Below are 16463 nucleotides of genomic sequence, written 5' to 3' on the forward strand. Positions count from 1 at the left end.
GGGCGATTTTTTAAAAACCTATATATTTTCCCCGATCAGCCGCTCAAAGTTGAGTTTTATTTGTTTCTTTAAAGGGGTAATCCTAACAGTCACTTCTTAGCTTTATTCTCACAAAACATAAATAAATAACAATCTCATATAAGCCCTAATTGAATTGTACGAGTGCGGAGCGTGAGTTATTTTTTTAAAGGGAAATTTCATGTATTTTGTCCTGAAAATTGAACATTCTGAGCAAATGATAATAATAACGGTATATTTACCCAGGGTAGCCACTTCAGTTCCGAAAACTGTTCCCCCAGCGGGCCCTGCTATTATTATGATCCGGCTAACTACCTAGTCAGGTGCACACAGCTTTTTTGAAGAATTACTTGCCGGTAACCTTTTACCTCACCTGGGTCGAGTGCAGCACACTCAGCAAATTCAGCATTGATTGTGAACAAGATGTGTGTGTATCTAAATCGTTACTGCGAGCGAGAATCGCGAGCAGTAAACAGACATTAAGGACTGTTTGCAGTTACCTATGAAATCGATAGATATTTCAACAATCAAATAATGCTCGCGCGAAGCGCGAGCTGAACATTTTTTGACATTTTGACCTAAAAATTTGACATTCTAAGCACTTTTTGTAATCATAAACAGGATAAGTAACTAAACATTTCATGCGAGCATGAAGCGCGAGCTAAAAGGATGACTAATTGGGTATCTTTCTATATTAATAATGCGAGCGCGAAGCACACGAATAACATTTTTTTTGTATTCTGGTATTAAACTAGATATTCAAGCACGTTTTGAATAAAGAACAAACCTTGTATCTTTGAGATGTAGACATAGAATCAGCATGGGCATTCTAAATACATTTATTTCATTAATCAAAAATGCTCGAGCTGAAAAAAATGATGGCGATCTGAAGAGGGACAATCACTATTTTAAGCATCGTAGGAAAATTGTAAAGTGAATATGAATCGCATTTCACAAATGATGCGAGCGCGAAGCGCGAGCCGATTTAAAAAAAATATTTAGACCAAGCACCCGGAGAAATTGTAAGAACGTTTTGCCATCATATGAAAATGACTATTTTCTCATTCCTCTTCCTAAGCGCGAGATGAGACTGGTCGATATCGATGTACCATTTTGAAAAAGGGAAAATTTTATTTTTAGGAACTTGAATCATGAAACTTTTCAACGTTTCTCTCAAGTTAAAAGGAACTTTTTGGTAGCCAAATAATAGGGGGCGGGGCGGCTCGACCCCTCCTTGGATACGTTCCTGAAGCGCAATCTTTTTTAATTGCTACCTGTTTTTTACCTTTATACATCTTTTTATTGTAACATCTGAAAAAATAAATAAATTAAACGTCGAACATATTACCACACGTCACATCAAGTTCTTACTTTCAAACGATTTGGATCCATCGCAACTCTTCATAGGTTTATATTTAACATAATACTAGCACACAAACAAAACACTTCTCGGTTGTCGAATGTACACGACGGGCATGTTTTCTAAAATTACTCTTCATTCCTTATTCCTCGAACATTATAGTTTTTAACTTTTCTTGTACAAGTTGTCTGTATGTATAGAGACTCTAAGAATGCTTTGTTTTATCCTCAATTCTTCTAGAACTCACGTCCCCTAACCATCGGCCATCCCCTCTGAAAGAGACCAAATCGTCATCCCTCCCCTCTGATCATGCCCATAGAGAGCTAACCATCGCCCCTCCCACAGGAACCTAACCATCGCCCCTCCCAGAGAGACCTTTCCATTCCACCTGCCCTCCCACAGAGACCCAGCCATCGCCCCTTCCCCTATCATTCTGACCTAACCATCGCCCCTCCCCTCCCACAGAGACCTTACCATTCCACCTGCCCTCCCACAGAGACCCAGCCATCGCCCCTTCCCCTATCATTCTGACCTAATCATCGCCCCTCCCCTCCAACAGAGACCTTACCATTCCACCTGCCCTCCCACAGAGACCCAGCCATCGCCCCTTCCCCTATCATTCTGACCTAATCATCGCCCCTCCCCTCCTATAGAGACATCACCATCGCCCATCCCCTCCCCTCCCACAGAACCTAACCATCGTATCCTCTCCTCCCACACAGACCTTAACCATCACCCCCTTTCTCTCTTACCATTGCCCCTCCCCTTAGTGACCTATCCATCGCCCCTCCCCTTTTATAGAGACCTAACCATCGCCCCATCCCCTCGGCCTCCCATTGAGACCGTTGTTTACACTATAACTTCCTGTCAATACTTTTTTTTATATTTATGTATACCTGTTAGAGATTCGGTTTGGATTCGAGGTTGTGTGGTTACCAGAAGTGAGAAAAACAAATTTTGAGCAAACATACCGTATTCATGGATAAAATATATGTAGGTTATATTTTAATGTTACACGGGTGTCTATAACTGTGAAGAATCTTCTATACAGAGAAAGACGGGAGAAAGACAAGAAGTTCAACATTGTTTTCTAAGGTAAAAGAATTTAATACTTGCAAAACATTGGAGGTAGCAACTGAGTAAGCAAAGCTTTGACGAGTGCAACGTGACATATAGACAATTGACAAAGTACATTACATTACAAGGGGGAAAACCGAAAACAAAACAGAGCAACTTTATACGCATTACATCAAATGAAGCAGCAAATAAATCGTCAAACCAATCACCCCACAACTGGAAGTTTTAAATGATAATATATTGATATAATAATGTAATTATACACATTTGCTGAGGTAGTTGGTACTCTTTATTTCATATCACAATTAAATGTTATTGATCCCGAGCCTCGAAGTTTTTATTTAAAAGAGAAAGATAATGTTTTTATTAATAAAAACCTTCTCTTCTCTGTATACCTTAATATAAATGCAAATACCAAATAATCACACATGAAGGAATTATTTGATAATGATTTTTATTAACTCCATGATGACACTTTTCCCTAAGCCTATATTCTGCAAATTGACAAAAGACGCACTTGATCATTGATCATCCAGGCTACATAGTAGGCCTAATCCACGTAGAATTTGCATCAAAATTGTTCTATTTAAATAAGAATAATAATAAGACATTGCTTATATAGCGCATGCAATGTTGATATAATCATGTCTATGCGCTTTAGAAAGAAGAATAGAAATACTGGAGAAGAAAGAAAAGCCTGTTCACAGAGGAGCAAAATATAATCAATAAATAGGTACATGTATATCTTATTTTACAAAAAGGAATGTCTTCAAAATGGACTTAAAGGATTAGAAAAAAACAACATGGCTTTCACATGCTTCTTTGTAACTAGGTCGCTTTGCTCCCTCGCTAACTTATGTTTTGAAAAATTTACATAATCTTGATCCTTCTCCCCGGAAAAAAAATGCGTTTGGCTACGAAGCCCCATGCTGAGGAAAAGACCCTTTTCTGATCCTTTTTTTCTGCAGTCACGTCACATTCACGCACACCAAAAACAACGACTGTAGCGTTTCAGAAACCATGAACGTGCGTGCATCTAGACCATGGTATATAGTGAGTGATGGAGGTGGAGAGGAAAAGAAAGAAATACATATCTTCTTCCTTCCGATTCCTTGATAAATATCACATGTAGTAATAATCCCAGAGCTTTAGTCGGCCTTGCCATGGGTTAGCCCGCCCTATGGAAGCAGGAGACCGTCAAAAACACGGATATACGTCGTGTCGTAATTCAATTTACTACACGACGTAAATAATTACGTAGTGTAGTAATTCGAATTACTACACGACGTAAATAATTACGTAGTGTAGTAATTCGAATTACTACACGACGCAATTCCGAATTACTGCCCAACGATTTAATGTCATGACGTTAAATGAATTAGTGTCGCTACATCAAATAATTAAGGTCGTGTAGTAATTCGAATTACTACACGACGTAAATAATTACGTAGTGTAGTAATTCCAATTACTACACTACCTAAAGAATTACGTCGTGTAGCAAATAATTACTACACGACGTAATTCCGAATTACTGCTCAACGATTTAACGTCATGACGTTAAATCAACCAATGAGACCGTTCGTTATATGAGCGCAATGCGAAGAGCTGAGACTACAGAGTATTGTACAGGAACGTACCGGTAGGAAGTTAGTTGGATGTCCTGACTAATCTCTTGGTGCCGCCAGTGGATAGAGTAAAAAAAAAACAAGGAGAGAGAGATTACATAATAGGAGAGAGAGAAGCGAAAGGGGGAGATTGGAAAGAAAAGAAGGGGGAACGGGAGAGAAAGAGAAGGGAAGTTAGTTGGATGTTCGATATTCGATATTCAAACTGTGAAGTTGGTTTGATATTCAGGTTCGATATGCAAACGCCTGTGAAGCTGGACCATTTTTTTTTTGGTGTGAAATCGCCATTTTGTTTCCGCTCAAGCGCGATCGCATCAATTGTATAGGTGTATACCCATCGTGTTCATGATTACAAAAAGTGCTTAGAACGTCCAGATATCATCCCCGGATATCAAAGCTCTTCGGCTCGTGAGATATCATTTTCATGGACCAATTAATTATGCAAACTGCTAGTCCTTAACAGGTCCCTTTTCAAGTCACTGATTAGAGACTACATTTAAAATAAAATTTAGCTTGCGCCCCACGCTCTGTTTTTTTAAAAAAATGTGTGTCACCCTCCCCCTAGCTGGCCCCAAAATGTTACTTTGTCTCCTCCTAGGTTAAAAACCTTGGTGCCGTCACATGCCACGGACCCGATCCGCATAGCACTGCCCCCCAAAAAAAGTTCTACAACCGAGAATAGGAAATGATAATAGGAAAGAAAGGAAAGAAAGATGAAAGATACGTCATTTTATGCATACCATGTCAAAATCAATCTCAAAGTTAAAGTTTTTTTCTCTCGCTGGCTCGAGACTTATTATTAAGCAAATTTTTGCTGCATGCGCCATTGTGTGCCCCCTCTTTTTGTTCTTATAACGCACTGAGCTTGGGGCTTCGCCCTATTGCTCGGGGCACAATCATAAAACATCCTGTTCATACAATGATATGGCCCTCCGTTCTCCCTTCTCTTTCTCTCCCGTTCCCCCTCCTTTTCTTTCCAATCTCCCCCTTTCGCTTCTCTCTCTCCTATTATATATTCTCTCTTTCCTTGTTTTTTTTTTACTCTATCCACTGGCGGCACCAAGAGATTAGTCAGGACATCCAACTAACTTCCTGCCGGTACGTTCCTGTACAATACTCTGTAGTCTCAGCTCTTCGCATTGCGCTCATATAACGAACGGTCTCATTGGTTGATTTAACGTCATGACGTTAAATCGTTGAGCAGTAATTCGGAATTACGTCGTGTAGTAATTATTTGCTACACGACGTAATTCTTTAGGTAGTGTAGTAATTGGAATTACTACACTACGTAATTATTTACGTCGTGTAGTAATTCGAATTACTACACGACCTTAATTATTTGATGTAGCGACACTCATTCATTTAACGTCATGACATTAAATCGTTGGGCAGTAATTCGGAATTGCGTCGTGTAGTAATTCGAATTACTACACTACGTAATTATTTACGTCGTGTAGTAATTCGAATTACTACACTACGTAATTATTTACGTCGTGTAGTAAATTGAATTACGACACGACGTATATACGTGTTTTTGACGGTCTCCTGCTTCCATTGGGTTAGCCCGCCCGTCTCACCGGGCGATGATACCCTTACAACACCGCTTCAGGTGGGCTCCATATGTTGGTCACAATGGTTTTCCAAAAGGAATGGTGTTCTAACTGAGCATGGTTTATATATCGTATCATTCTCTTAGTATGGATGCAAACATCCTATTCTTCCAGAAAATTGGAATAGGATTGTGGGTATATTTAGTTGACCGTTTTCGAAAGAACCCCCCCCCTAAACATACAATATGGTCCTTAAAAAGAACGCTGAACATGGTTGATTTCTGGTATTTGATTTTGAAAATGGACTATTCAGATTTATATCCATAATTTATTCATACTTAAACAATTCAAACATTACAGTGTGTATCAAAAAATGTAAAATTATATATTTGTTATATCCTGAAAATTTTTCCACATTTTATCATTGTTACAGATCTTTTCAAGCAAATGACGATAACTGTCGAAAAATATCTCCGCTTGAGTGAGCACTACTTACTTTTGAAAAGTTAGTAAAAAAGTGATTTGCGTAGAACTTTGAAATAGTTATGCTAATAAAAGTAGACTATGATCATGAAGAACACATGGAGTTTAGCAAGTAAAATTGATTTGAAGATATCTTTTACCCTTTTTAACTTGTTTCTTTGCCCAAAACAATTCGAAGAGTGCCATTGCTCCCCACTCCACCCCACACACTGAGGCCATCGTGACGGTATTTGCTTTACACTGAGCTGTGATTTACATGAAATGGCTAAGACTTGATTTTCATTTTGTTAATCATCGTCAAGCTTGGGAAAAGTGTGGAGTAACAAGTATTAAATGAAAAATGAAATGTAAACCCACTATACATGATAAAAAACTTGGTGAAAAATGTTAGAGATGTCTGATATAAGCTTTTGTTTTATGTCCTCAGATCCAGCTGGCACAAAAAGGTAAAGGTTGTGCTTACTAAGTGTTCAAATTTTAAGTTGGGTGGCAAAATGGTTACAAAATGCTTGAATGTATCTGTTTTATTTCAATTGACTCAAAGTGCAAGGGAAATGTATGAAAAATGTTTCGCAAGGTAAGTTTGATTTCGCCCTTTCCCCATGACACAGCATGAAAACGAGCATTTCTGCGCAAACAGATTTCTGCGAGCTTTACAAAAATATATAGACAGTGCTCACTTAAGTATAATATTCTGCCAAAATTTTTACTTTCATCGGATAGATGAGACCCAAACCCAAGAATATATGTGAAAAAATTACCCACATGTTGTATATATATTTTTAATTCCCAGGGCTTTTATAAAATGTAAACCTTTTTTTGATACGCATTGTAGACAAACATCGACCTGTATACGATTTCATGCATATTAATTACAGGTGTACATAAATGTTCTGAAAACTGTATGAAGACAAGTGGTAGCATATAATGCCAAAGATGTAAAATTGATGAGTAGTGAGAAATTATTCTAAGCACCTTGTTTCAACATGTAACCAGCTTGGTTGTTAAGACTGAGGGGTGCATGAGTCACTCTTCATGTACAAACGTGCAGATCTAAAATTAATAGGTTAAGTCAAATTGAGATAGTTTCATGTAATGATTTTTTTCTGGAAATGTTTATCTCCTTTATAACTATAAACACAAAAACGCGTATAAACACTTATGATAATAGCCATAACTAACCATACGCGTATCTTCCATATGTTTTGTTTGTTTCAATGGTCACGCACAAACAGTGTTTCTTCCTGTGACATTTAGAAGTGTGTTTTAATCAGAACTTAAACTTCTTAATCAATTATGATGGGGGTGGGGAAAGGCGGCGGACACCCCATATACTCCTCTATCGCGATATCAAACATGCATGGATCCGCTTATTCCATGCATGGTGAAAATTTCAGTTCCAATGTTAGCCAAAGTCAACAAATAAACAAAAAGATCACGAAATTTATTCATTTATGTAAAAAAAAATCAACAAAATGTTTGATATGATCGAAATTTTATTTTAAGATTCCGATTTCTCAGTATGTTTACGCGCAGCTTTTCAATCTCATCGTTAGCAATTCAAATCAAATCTGATAATCAGGATAATGTGATTTGAATAAAAAAAATATTGCCGATATCATTTTCGAATTATTTTTACATGAATGTAGGCTAGATAATGGAGATTTGTATATGTCGTTAATGATCTAGGACTATAGTTGCCATAGAAACCAGACATCTAAAAGTAATTATTTTTCCACCATCGTTTCATATAATACGTTTCAGTCTTACTTTCAAAGGCTTAGATTTAATGTTCTCAGTTTGGAATAAAATGTAAACTGCAAAAGACTTGGCTTTAATCCTTCAGTGAAATGGTAAGGCACATCTAATCCATTTCTACTCTCAAATGTGAAATTTGCCTAGTGTGTGATTTTCTTTAAGATTTTAAAGTTCCTGAAACATTAATGGAAATCTGTTATAATAAATTTACATTGAAAGTATAAGGGAAGAAAATTATTCTGAAAGTTTAGTCATATTTTTATGTTCAAGACTTAAGGTGGTGTCACACCTTGGCGTTTTAGACAGCGTATGCCCGACGTATCAAAATTTCTCTAAAACGTCGGCATACGCTGAACTTTGATATTTTTTTTTCAACTCTGGGCGTATACTTAGCGTATTCATAACGAGTTGGACGTATACATAACGTATTAGTAACTTATATCGAACGCTTCGTTAACTTATAAGTAACGTATTCCAACGAATGCTTAGCGATTTGCTGGCGTACACAACTTATGCCCTAACTTACGCATAGCGCGCGGCAGCGTATCGCTGACGAACACGTGTCGTAGCATATAAAAAGGCTGCCGCTCGACTCTTCAAATCATAATCGCACGATACATCACCGTATCAACACCACCGCCATGCCGAAGAAAACTCCTGTGAACCCCACCTTTATATACCAATTCCTATAAACGTTGTCAATACGCCATTATACGGTAGCTGTAAGTTATAAACACGTTCAGTAAGTTTTGTGGTCGTCCGGAGCACGTCTTCATACGTATCATACGTCAATATACGTTGGAGTTAAGTTACACATACGTTCAAAGCACGTTACTCATAGGTCAGTTTTAGGGTACGCCGGACATTATCTCGACGTACATCGACTTATGAGTAATTTACGAGTAACGTGTGTCAACGTGTATCAACGATCGCGTAACTTGCCTACAACTTATGGCCCGCGTATGCGGGACGTATGAGGCATACGCCGGCATACGTCGAAAAATTTTGAGCTTGCACAAAATTTTTCGACGACCTCGCCGTATGACTACGTATACCAGCGAGTTTTAGCGTACTCTTAACGTATGCAAAGCTTACCCGTAACGTATTCGACGTACGCCAGCGTATTCGCCAAATTCCTCATATGTCGGGCATACGCTGTCTAAAACGCCAAGGTGTGACAGCGCCTTTACTCTTAGAGGCTTTGATAATAAATCGCTCATAGGAAAAGAAGGTAGCAACAATCTACAACACACATGTCGTGAGCCTTTGTAGTTGCACTAAAATGAAAAAAAGTATTGAAAATTCTTAATACCTTTTCTACTTCAATTTGGATTTGGGATTATCATGATTTTAAAAATGGGAAGGGGTTGGGGTTAGTTAAAATAAATCCGGAAAAAAGTAAATCCTTCTAAAACTAAGTCTCATCCTCAAGTAATGAATTTAGAAAGAATATATCAACATATCTTCAAATTCATATTGCACAGGGTGAGATTTAAAAGGTTTCGAACATGGAGGAGATATACCTGGAATTGCTTTTTATTTTATGTTACTTGGGAAAGATCTCGGCCTTTGCAAAAAACTTTCTTGATCATGTTTGGTAGTATTTGGAGGACTATCATGAATTTTAATCTTGATGCTGTATATAGGTCCATGTATCATTCATGTCATTCTACTCACATGAGATTGACATGTGAAGGGTAATCCAACTATGGTCATTTATTTCTGTTTGAGAAAGGAGGAAAAAAAGTAACGCAGAACGATTAAAGTTTAAAAGAAATCGGACAAGCATTGATAAAGTAATGGCTGTTTTCAAAGTGACATTCCTATAGACACAAACTGGCAACTGGGTACGTAAATTATGAAAAGTGGTGTGGAAAATTTTCCCATAGGCCATGTATACTTAATTATTACGGATTTGGTTTTCTATTACTTATTCCACCGGGGCAGTAATCAAAATATAACACATGTAGGATATTGTTTTCTATCCTCATGAAATGAAAATATAATTTGAAGTAGAACTTAAAACAAAAATTATGACAATTTAGCCACACTGTAAAGTGACTGCACTACGAGTGCTGATTTTCTAGTTTAAATTTGAACTAGCAAATCAACACTCGTAGTGCAGTCACTATACAAGCACTATGAGTGCTAAATTAGCACTTCATTTTTTACAGTGCATGTTTTATTTATTTGAATAAATGGAAGAGTGGTCCTTGTCTTACATCACTATGACATTTTGAAAAAAATCATAACTTTCCTTTGTCAAATAAACTTTCAATTACACTCTTGTCTGATTTGGGTTTGATTACATTTGATACATTAAAATAACACACATTTATTTCTTTGCTTTATTACATTTGCATGAAAACTATAAAACTTTGGGCACATGGGTATGTAGAATTTCCATACGCATATGAGTTTTGTATGGAAGCTTAAAAGTGCCACCGAGATGTTGAGATAATTATCTCGGGAAGTCGACATCTTGATAGCAAAAGATAAGATGACGAGATCCCAGATCTCATTATGTCGACATCTTTTAGAAGAAATGATGAGATGACAAGATCCCGAATCTCATCATGTCAACATCTTTTAGAAGAGATGATGAGATGACAAGATCCCGGATCTCATCATGTCAACATCTTTTAGAAGAGATGTTGAGATGACAAGATCCCGGATCTCATCATGTCAACATCTTTTAGAAGAGATGTTGAGATGACAAGATCCCGGATCTCATCATGTCAACATCTTTTAGAAGAGATGATGAGATGACAAGATCCCGGAATTCGTCATGTCGTCATCTTTTAGAAGAGATGATGAGATGACAAGATCCCGGATCTCATCATGTCAACATCGTGTAGAAGAGATGATGAGATGACAAGATCCAGGATCTCATCATGTCAACATCGTGTAGAAGAGATGATGAGATGACAAGATCCAGGATCTCATCATGTCAACATCTTGTAGAAGAGATGATCAGATGACAAGATCTTCGATCCATGATCATGTCATCTAATCATCTCTTCTTAAAGATGTAGACATGACGAGATCCAAGATCTTGTCATCTCATCATCTCTTCTAAAAGATGTTAACATGATGAGTTCCGGGATCTTGTCATCTCATCTCTTCTACAAGATGTCAACATGATGAGATCCGGGATCTTGTCATCTCATCATCTCTTCTACATGATGTCAACATGATGAGATCCGGGATCTTGTCATCTCATCATCTCTTCTACAAGATGTCAACATGATGAGATCCGGGATCTTGTCATCTCAACATCTCTTCTAAAAGATGTTGACATGATGAGATCCGGGATCTTGTCATCTCAACATCTCTTCTAAAAGATGTTGACATGATGAGATCCGGGATCTTGTCATCTCATCATCTCTTCTAAAAGATGTTGACATGATGAGATTCGGGATCTTGTCATCTCATCATCTCTTCTACAAGATGTCAACATGATGAGATCCGGGATCTTGTCATCTCATCATCTCTCCTAAAAGATGTCGACATGATGAGATCTGGGATCTCGTCATCTTATCTTTTGCTATCAAGATGTCGACTTCCCGAGATAATTATCTCAACATCTCGGTGGCACTTTTAAGCTTCCATAGTTTTGAAAGACCTTTTTTCTGAGCATGCCAAAGATCTTGTTATATTCATATCAATGTCATTGACCTTCTACGCCATGGAATAGATGAGATTAAAATTGAATGAAATAATGAAACCACCAACGGAAAACGAAATAAAAGCATTCTCTTGTCTTTCATTTGCCGTTAGATGTCATGGATGTGAAAAAGAATTCGCGGAGACAAAATAGCGGCAAGGTTTATATAAAACTACTGTCCTTGAATTTCAATTGGTGGAATAAATTATGTTTTTTTGGCGTAACACGGTTGGGATTGACGCACGACATGTATACACCCTTAAGCAAAAGATATGATCGTGACTTCGGACTTGTCTGGGGAATTACAATCTCACCTTTCTACGAAGAAAAAAATCCGAAGGAGGTACTTATTTCAAGGTTTGCGAATCTATCTTACATTACTTAAAAAACACGGGAAGTATCACGGTACAAGTACCTTGCTGAAAAATCAACAACTTTAAATGTTTGTTTTTTCTTTCCTTTTTCAAAGTCCTCTTACTGAGTGTAAGTGACCGGAATTATAGTCACCGCGGGATAGAACGCGTGCGTTAATGGATTAATTCGTTATAACACATGCCAAAGGGTTAGCACTCGCGAGTTTCTGAGTGCTTGGTGGATGTAAGAGGGTTACAAGGGGGCATTAATATCTGGAAGTAAAATCAATCTCTGAGATTAAAGTAACGCAAATTCAGTGGTAGAGAAACATCTAAGCTCCATCACATTTAATGATAGGAAAACCCGAGGAGTGTGTAATTCTAGATGTTGTGAGCTAGGGTTGTTAGTTTAATCATGTATCTTTCCATCTCATGATTCGATTTCTATCATAACATCTCTTTCTTTGAATAGTGTACAGTTTCTTGCTCATCAAATCTAAAACCTAGGATATCATGCTCCCTCTCTTCCTCCGTCCTCTCACCATCCTTCAGTTGGTGCTTCAGACATCAACCGATACACAATCCATAAAGTCGTTTACACGTAGAACTTTATAATTAGGTATACCATTACAGAGACTAGTCCCTAATGCCTGCTAACCATACAAGGTTGACAGCGTCGATACTATAACTGATGACGGAGAATCATGTCTGGTCGTTATTTCTTTGGGTATAAAATATTGTAATACACAACTCACAAATTTGAGAGTCTACAAGCGAGTTTGTGACAGGAATATTGATCTTATGATCTGCCTGATTCTAATGATAAAGATTAAACACCACCATCAACACTCTGGAGCGTGGAGCGTCGTGGCCCAGTGGATTAGTCTTCGGAGTTTGAAACGGAGGGTCGTGGGTTCAAATCCCAGCCATGGCGTAATTTCCTTCAGCAAGGAATGCATCCACATTGTGCTGCACTCGACCCAGGTGAGGTAAATGGGTACCGGCAGGAAGTTATTCCTCAAAAAGCTGTGTGCACCTGAATAGGTAGCCTAGCTTAGCCGGGTAATAATAACAACAGGGCCCGCTGGGAGAACAGTTTTCGGAACTGAAGTGGCTACCCTGGGTAAATATACCTCTATTATTATTATTTTTATTACTCTAGCACCATCATGAGCATAGATCAGAATAATCGGGATTATAATATGATTCTAGATTGAATTACATATTACAGCTGATACTTTGCTTCTGCTATCATGATTATGACTGCTCGGAAATGAATTTTCTAGACATTGCAAAGTTTTAATATCTTGATATTGATCAATATTCTTACAAATACATTTTTACCTAAAACCAGAATGAAATTATTTTAAACAATACTGACCTTATTGGTAGATAACTTATTGGTTAAAGCATCGGAGAAAATCTTTAGTTTCACATTTAGACTTCAATAGTTTAGGTGCAAAACCATGCATAACTTCACCAAGAGTCATATGAAACATTCCGTACTTAACTATATAGGACGTGTGGTAATAAATTGATTAACATTCAATGTGTGTTATCAGGGGTAGATGTCGAACAACCGAGTGAAGTATTTCATTGTCTTTGTGTTTTTCATGTTATACGACAGATAAGAAATCACTTTAATCCAGTGCAAGATTCTTCTGCCAGTATTCTGAAGTTAGGTTTAACTTGGTCTAAGTTTGTGCTATAAAATTATGGGGAGCCAAAAAGCCAAATAAAATAATTCTACTTACATTTTTTTTTATATTTACTAGTTTGTTTCCCTTTGCTTTCGTAATGAAAAGAATATTTCGGTTATCATTCTGAGATTCATTCGGGTCATAAGAATTAATAAATTGAACATGTAGTATAGAGATTTGTGCCCCAATTGGCTCTCCGTATTTGAATGACAACTTCAAACCAGGATTTGATTTAAACCCGAGATTAGAATGCGGGCCTTTGTCCTTATTTTCAAAGCTTTATTTCATTAAATTCATTGTCAGATAAAGTGAACGGTTATTTCATAAATCATACCTCAAAGACCTTATCTAAAATATGCATGATACTAGAATGAAAAAGTGAAATGAATATGTCTGAAGTGAAACACGCGCTCTGCATTATAAAAAACGCCGGTGTTAATTCATGTCCACACCTGCAGAGAAGTGTTAAACAACACCAGTTTGGTTTTGGTCTAACACCAAGTAGGTGTTTATACAACACTAATTAGTTTCAAAACAGAAATGGTTTGATTCCAACTGTTATTGTGTCAATACTTCTCTGGTGTGGACATATAGATCCGGGCTAGTGGTTAATCAACACCGGGGTTTTGCAGTTATCATTATTTTATATGAAACCAATAAGCACGGAACTAAGGATACAGTTTAAGCATATAGTTTTCTGATATACGATATAACTTCCAAAAATACTTGAGATAACTGTTCGTATGGCTTTTTTCAAAAAGAGGTAATATCGATAAAAGACGACATGAAGGCCATTCCACTTGCAATATTTGAATACATAGGTTTAATTTTCACTCTTGAAACTTTACCAAAACTCCAATCACACTTAAAAAAGGGAAATTATAATATTCATGAGTATTTCTACTTCTCATCGATAGTAGTAATGGATTAGTTAATTTCCATATACCATTGGAGGACAGTATTTTAAAACGTGCTATCTAAGTCATTAGGGGTTTTTCAATGAAATCGTGACTGGAATCTGATAGCCTGAAGGCTTAGGTAAGATGTGACTTCTGATCAACAAGCTCAACCACCATCTTGATCACATAGTTTTAGCAACCATAGAAGATGTCCCCGAGGTGGATAAGAAGGCGAAATGCTGTAAACAAACCCAGCGTATTCTTCATATGATTGTATTCATTCTGATATCATTTAGATTAAAGTTGAGATTGGTGGCTCAGTGGTAGAGCGTCCGCATAATAAAGAGGAGGTCGTGGGTTTGATCCGCGGCCAAGTAATACCAAAGACTTATAAAAATGGGACCTTCTGCCTTCTTGCTAGGCGTTCAGCATTTAGATTGGAGAAGGGTTATTCAGGGCCCGCTGGGAGAGAAGTTTCCTAACTCAAGTGGCTACCCTGGGTAAATAAAACAACATTATTTTTAGCACACACATACTTCCGGACACCACACACAATTGACATTATGTCAAGAATTGGTGATGTCCATTTTTATATTGGTCACGGAATTAGACAAGGGTAGTGACCTAAATTGATCCAATCAGTCTTATATTCTCCCTTGTAGCAGTTCAGTACGTGTCATTTGGCCACAAAGGTTAGTGGTTTCTCAGACTATTTTTATTTTGTACTTTACGTTTTACATGAGCTTTATTGGTCAAGAAAACAGAATGTGTAGCAGGTAAATGGGGAATCAACTCCAAATCAAATCAGAACACAGTTTAGTTTTATTGACAAAATCCTATCAGATTCAAGATCACTAAAATATTTTTTTAAAGTTTGATTTTTTAATGCTAAAATGTAGATTCAGATAATATCTTACATGATAGATTATTGCGGTACCATGGCCACATTGGGGTTATCCCAATTTCTTTATTCATTTGCATGATAGTAAAAGAAGAATTTTCGTCAAGGCATTTTTCTTTCTGTTAAGATTCTGTTGTAAAAGGAAAGAAAGAAAATGAATAAACTTGCACCATTAAACATGGGTTGCCACAATAAAACAGGAAATATAAAAAAAGCAGATCAAAACAAAATTAAACAATATATATATATATATATATATATATATATATATAAATAAAGTCATACGTCAATCATATTGCATGTTGATTCAAGTACCTAGTACCTCTGTGTTTTACTGGTTGAAACTCTCATTGCCTTCAGTCAGAAATAGTACCAATAAGATGTCAATACTATCAGTCTCTTCCTCTCTCTCTCTCTGATCGACAACGATTAGGACTCCCCTCGGCAAACACTTTGATCTCAGCGATGACATCTGACCTTATCACGTGATCGATGACGTACCAAGGGTCAAATGTACCTGCCGTGAGGTAAGTTCTTCGGTAAGCAATATGGAAACGCTTCTATCAATGCAGTCTAGGAACAGTCGAAACTGAATTATTATTTTGTTATTAAAGCAAACATAGAAAAGATACTTAACAACAAGCATATAAAGTTTATTCCAAATAGATTTTAAAGAATATTTCAGATAGATGTCCAGAGTGCCACACCTATGAATAGGCAGAAATTTGCATTGGTCAGAAAGAAAGTATCATAAGAAAGATAAAAGAGAGAGAGAGGGGGGGGGGGGTGGGGGCGAGCGTGCTCTGAAAAGAAAAGAAGGAAGAAAGGAATAAAGATAAAACACTATTTATGGCAAACAACCTATCTACAAGCTAAGTCTTGAAATCCTTGTATCATGTACAAACTAGCCCCCGATGGATATCATGGAAACATTACTAATAATAGAGCTTGACAGAGAAAAGTAAAACCAACTCGAGTGAATCCCACATCGCTCGTAAGAAGTGATTTCATTTTAATAACTACATAATTGCCTTCCTTTCATTGATATCAATATTCAATATAATTCTGCTCC

Source organism: Lytechinus variegatus, chromosome 2, assembly GCF_018143015.1.
Source record: "Lytechinus variegatus isolate NC3 chromosome 2, Lvar_3.0, whole genome shotgun sequence".
Lineage (NCBI taxonomy): Eukaryota > Metazoa > Echinodermata > Echinoidea > Temnopleuroida > Toxopneustidae > Lytechinus > Lytechinus variegatus.